Below are 6,186 nucleotides of genomic sequence, written 5' to 3'. Positions count from 1 at the left end.
GAAATCCACCAAGGTCTGGACTAAGATCCTTCAAGATCTAACCTTGAAACCATAATAGTCGAACACGTAGAAGCCATGAGAGGTGGATACAGGTCTCCGATGACCTTGGAATCCATGGATTTGGGAGGTTTTAGGGTTTTAGTAGAGGGCGGCGGCTAGGGTTTGGGATGGTTTGAGAGAGAATTGAGAGAGAAGGGGATTCAGAGGCATCAGAGTGTGTGAAATGGGGTTAGGGTTAGGGGTCGTTTGAATTAAAAAAGGTAAGAATTGTTGTTGGCCGTTGATCTGAATGATCAACGACCTAGATTAAAACGGGAAAGTGGGTGGGTTATGAAGACGGGTTTGGGTCGGATTAAATGGGTATTGGGTCAGGGTAATTGGACCTCGGATTAGGTTTAATTGGGGTGCAAAATCAGGCTAAAATTGAATAAAATGGGGCTAACAATTAAATAGCCACTTTTCCCTATTTGATTTATAAAAAATAGTAAAGTAATTTCTGGAAATTAATTAAAGGTACTAAAATAATTAATAGTGTATAATTATCAAATTAAAATTACTGGACTTAATTTTTAGATATAAATGTAATTAAATCTAAAAGAGGCTAATATTGCAATTATATGCAATTTAGCTTTAAAAATACTAAATAGTTTTGTAAAAATATGCAAAAACTTATATTAGCTATATTTTAGCATAAATATGAGAATCCAATAAGTGAATCACTAAAATGATAATTTTGGGAATAATTATTGGATTTTTCTGGATAAAATGGGCAATAAATTGATTTAAAAATCTTTAAATATTAAGGAAAAATAATAAAACATTTAGATATACATATGCTGTTTTGAAAGTATTTTGCATATAAAAAATGTACGGGAAAAATTGGGTATCAACAGTCGTCAAAGACCGGGGGTAGTTCCATTAATTCCATTTGGAAGCGAGATACGAATTCTCGCAGCATTTCATTCTCCCTCTGCTTGATCTTGAATACGTCGAATTTCCTTGTTTCTACTTTGATGGAACCGGTGTATGCCTTTATGAAGGAGTCTGCTAGCATGGGAAATGAGTCTATAGAAATGGTAGCTAGTTTGTGATACCACATCATGGCCCCCTTCGAGAGTGCTTCTCCGAACTTCTTCAGTAAGACGGACTCGATCTCGTCGTCTTTTATGTCATTGCCCTTTACTGCACACGTATAGGTAGTGACGTGTTCGTTGGGATCTGTTGTCCCTTTGTACTTTGGGAGTTCTGATATTCTGAACTTCTACGAACTTCTTCGAATCTACACTTTTCAGGACCGGGGGTGCGCCCGAGATTTGGTCGATCCTAAAGTTGTAGGTTTCGACCTTCTTGTCATTGGATGCTATCATTTTCTCGCCTGACTGGATCCTTTTGATGAGGTCCTCAAGCATTTTTATGATGGCAGGATCGGCTACCGATCCGTTATTGCTCGATATCTCTGGTACCTGTTCAGCCGGGGGAGTAGCTCCCGGTGCTACTGTGCTGGGAGTTTTTGGGTGGCTTTGCAGCTGAACGATAGCCAGTTGTTGTGCCTGCAAAATTTCAAAAATAACATGAAGGCTAACTTCCCTTTCTTCCCGAGCTGGGGTTTTTTAGGCTTCCTGTTGGTCGCCTTGTTGTATGCTTTTGTCGGTGTGTGAGGTTTTGTCGACTTGTTGCACGTCGCGCGAACCCGCATCTGCTGGGATCAATCTAGGTGCGTTCTCGGATTTCTGTGGTGGCGCACCAGCAATCGGAACAGCAACACCATTTTCTCCGTGGTCTTCAAGGTTGTCATTTTCAACCCTATTTACCGAGCCAAACATTTTGACCTGAAATCGAAGATCTTGGACAAGAAAAAGTGAGAAAGATAACTTGTGTTGTGTAACGAAACTAGCAAGAAAATAATCACTATTATTTTTAGCCCCACGGTGGGCGCCAAACTGTTTACCTTGAAAAAGGTAATAACAATTAAATTTGTTGATGGGACTTTAAAAATACGTGATTTATTTTTATGATAGTTGTTAAGCAGTTGATGTTAGGTATGTAAAGTTTAAGGACGAAATGCGAATCTAAAGTAGAGTTATAACCAAATCGAGAAGTTAGCTATTCGGGCCTCGGACTGACCGATGCGGGGCCTCAAGGTCGATCACTACACCAAAATAGACTTTTAGCGTCAATTATTTAGTGGCAATATACTAATTGCCGATAATTCATTTAATGAAGCTCGCTATTAGCGGCAATTATATATTTGCCGGGAATAAATAGGTTTTTACTGGCAACCGAAAAGAATAGCCTCTAATAATAGTATATTTTTTAGTACTCATCTTCCCTCCATTATTTTCCTAAATATATGTTCCCTCCAAAGAATATTTTATTTCTCTTTGGAATCAATTTACTTGATTCTTCCTCTCGCCAAAGACCATGATTAGGGCAAAATTTTCAGCCGAATAAGATTTGGCCCTAGCAAGCTAAACAATTCCATCCGCCCAAGGTCTAACCGACATAGATTCTTTCTCTATCAATGTTGCCGTCTATTTTTTCGTAGAAGATGACCTGTAAGTTTTCTTTATTAACTATACTCCTACTTTTTCTTGATGCAATTAGTAGAGTATTTCGTGATATTAACATCTCTTGATCTTGTTTGTGATATGAACTTGATGCTTATGCAATTTCATTGGGTTCTATATGTAATTCTTCTTTTTTTTTCGCAGGCTCAAGGTTAGTTAGGATATTGGGTTAGAAATTTCAATTTTTACGTTATTTAGGATCCAAAAACTCAATAGATGCTTTAAGGGCGTGTATATTATTTGTTTGTTGGAACTGTTGATAAAATCAGATGTATCCTGTCCTGACAGTGATAATATTACCACTTTTTAATTTTCTATCTGTTGATCTTAGGTTTGAAATAGGTTTAAGCAATGTAAACTAATTTTGTTGTTTGTCTCTGGCCAAAAATCACCGTATAATTTTTTGAGTGGTTATGCTCTTACATAGTTTTTTTATAGATGCTCCATCAGTAGAATAATTTATATTATCTTTTCTTATCGTATTATGGGTATATAAAATTTTATGGTAAATATGAGAACTCATTAAGCTGATCATTAGGTATTGCATATTTAGATTGAAGTTAGAGTGATACACCTATGCATTTATCTTTTTCCGTCACATTACGATTAAAAGACTCCTCATCTATGAATCATTTGTTAAATTGGTAGTGTTATTGAAGGCTATATGGTATATTACTTGTGGCATATTAGAGAAAACTCCATTTCCTCTATAAAAAACTGAAATTATTTATTTCATCTATTTAATACTTTGAGATTTTATCTTCTTATTGCTGGAATTATCTTTCTGATGCTGCGATTTTTTAACTTTTGGTAATGTATATGAATTTGATTTAATGACCCTTAGCTCTCAACCTTGGATGTTATGTTTTATTATTTCTACATAATAGAAATGGTATGTCGTTCAAAATCTCTGTGCATTTTGTATATAGATTCCATCCATATTATAAGCTTTCTAATATATATGTTATCAGTGGCATCAACTGTTAGATTTTGAATTAAGTCAATTCTAGTTTTTCATCAATCTGCTGATTGGTAATATACAGAACCTACATACATAGATACATTTTATCATTTCGTTCTAGTTCTTATAATCTTGAGCTTATAGAAACTGCCAATAAAGGCCGAGAAAAGTGACCCGGGTATCTTATGGTGTTGTATGAAAATCTTGAATAGTCTCCTTAACAGTTCATTTTTCATTCTTATGTTTCCTAACCTCTTTCACGCAGACAATTCAGAAATGCAATTTCTCATATTGAATAGCTGCTTGATATGGACTTCACTATAGAAGGATGGACTTTGAAGAATTCTGCATAGCTGTCTTAGAGTGTTCATCAGCTAGATTATACAAAATATTTTGTACCTGTAAGTTCCTTTTTCTACTCTCGTATTAGTGTCATATATATGCTCTCTAAATATATTTTCAGTATTGACATGAAAGGATGGGCTTTCAGTCTTATCATTTGGGAATACTGCTATTAGTAGACTCTCATAATCAATTAATACCTTATGTGTTTTTGTTCTTTAATATCCATTGTTATTTATCGAGTTAATATGTATTTGTTTTCTTTTAGTCTATTATCACTTTTTAATTTGACAATATTGTCTACCATTTTAAGTTCAAGATAACGTTGGAGCAGTTTGAATCTATTATTGTAGGATATCATTACTTTATTTATGTGTATATACATACCCATGGTTCGAGTCTAACGCAATAAATTTTATTGAATCCATTGCTAGTGGTTAGATCCCTAATTTGAGATCGCTCTATATGTTTCAAACTTTTAAGTCAACTCTTCCCAACATTTGATCATTACATAATTTAAACAAAGTTCTTTTCCTACTAATAAACCAAATTTATTATTTTTTATGCAAAATTACATAATATATTGAACTAAGAACATTTTCTACTGGCATCTTAATAAAGTTAAAGCTCTCAAACAGCGAAATATACAATTTGCTAAGGTTAAGCTTATGTGGGTTGTTTGGAAACAAGAAAAAGAAGAAAGCACTTAAATTTATCTACGTATCTCCGTATTTGTGATGGCCGCTACCTCTAGAATTGGACCATCTACAAGTATTAGAAACTTCTATTTTTTTAACTTAATTGTTTTCCCCTAGTTGACACATGACTTAGAACTCTAAAGCAGAGAAATTAATTACATAATTTCATATTTGATTCAGTATGTCAATCATCTGTAATTGGCCATACACAAAGGGACTAGTTCTTCCTATACATCATAAACTCATTGATAGCAGCTTAAAATTTGAGTCAACATGTATATTATTCCTAAATTTACAATTGTGTTCTTCTTCTTCAAGCAGATTTTTCCATGTATAGAAAGCCATATGTTTAGCTTTCTCAATTTAAAGTTCCATCGCCCTGCTTAGTTAAAAGGATATTAGTTTATATAAATTTAATGTGCTTTGAGTTACTAAGAGGAGTTTTCTTTTTATTATGTGAAGGTTCAAAGATTCGTTGGTGGCTTCCTTCTTTTAAAGAGGAAATCACTACATATGTACCTTATAAATGAATCATGGATGTTAATTTCGTCAAGGCTATGGATGTTTTTTGGAACTGAGTTTCAAACATGCTTGGTGCATACTGACAACTGGTTGAGAGTTTTTGGGGGTATAAGTCCGGTGTAGCTCCTCAAAGGTAGGTTGGTTCAGAGCTATAAAATATTGAGTTGTGAGTTGATTATCTTATCATTTTGGTGCACAAATGGATGTTCAAGCTGGAATTTCTTATGGAAGACTTTCATTATGATCAAGAGTTGAAGAGATACTTGTTAGACTTGAAATTACATTGGATTCAAGTGGTATATTCTCTTATGTTGTCGACATTTTGACATTATGTATTAGAAGTTTTTGTTCGATTTGGATTTCATGAAATAAATAGTGCTTTTTAGAATGGATACTAGATTGTTCCATTAAAAGTTTTTGTATATATTTATATAAATCTTTTTAAGGTATTATCATATTGATAATGTTTGTATCAACTTGAATGAAAAATATGCAACCATTTCTTGGCATTAGGATTGCAAGAAAAATGAATCTTTGTCAACTATAGAAGACAAAGAAAGGTGATTTTAGGAGTAGTTTAAGTAGCTATTACAATTCCCTTTAAAAGAGGTAACTTTTACCAGCAATTAATGGATTTTTGTCGAATAGAGGCCGCTAACATATGATCTAGCACATTTCTTAAGGAGTTATTGTGGCCATTGTAATTGCCAGTAAAAATAGCCACTAAAAGTAAATAACTTTTAGTGACAATAATTGGTGTCTTCACCAGCACTCGACAGAATTGCTGCTAAAACCTTTAGCGAAGCTGGATACACCGACAAATAATTAATTGCCGGTAAAAATTTTAGTGGCAATTTTTATTGCCGCTGAAGCTAAAATCTATTGTCGCTAAAGACCATTTTTGTTGTAGTGGATGCCTGAGCTCGAGCTCGAGCTATCAGGGATAATCGGGGAAGGGCTAACAGTTAGGATATAATTAAGGGAGACTCTTTATGTCCAATGACAAGAAATAAATGAAGAACATATATAAAAGTAATAAATAGGAGCAATAAGATCGAGAGAATATATTAGAGAGAAAAGACAAAGAGAGAGAGAG

At 34.1% G+C, this 6,186-nt stretch overlaps 1 long non-coding RNA gene across 1 annotated transcript; it reads left to right on the top strand.

Annotated features, from left to right (window-relative positions):
- The first annotated feature begins 2,348 nt into the window (after positions 1-2,348).
- LOC104228132 (uncharacterized) lies at positions 2,349-5,478 on the top strand. Its single transcript, XR_711256.2, has 3 exons — positions 2,349-2,555; positions 3,794-3,929; positions 5,031-5,478. It is a non-coding gene; the product is annotated as an uncharacterized lncRNA (long non-coding RNA).
- The last annotated feature ends 708 nt before the right edge of the window (positions 5,479-6,186 follow it).

This window comes from Nicotiana sylvestris, chromosome 6 (genome assembly GCF_000393655.2).
Source record: "Nicotiana sylvestris chromosome 6, ASM39365v2, whole genome shotgun sequence".
NCBI classification, from domain to species: Eukaryota; Viridiplantae; Streptophyta; class Magnoliopsida; order Solanales; family Solanaceae; genus Nicotiana; species Nicotiana sylvestris.
Note: the sequence above shows the minus strand (reverse complement) of the source record. Positions and strands in the feature narration are given on the sequence as shown.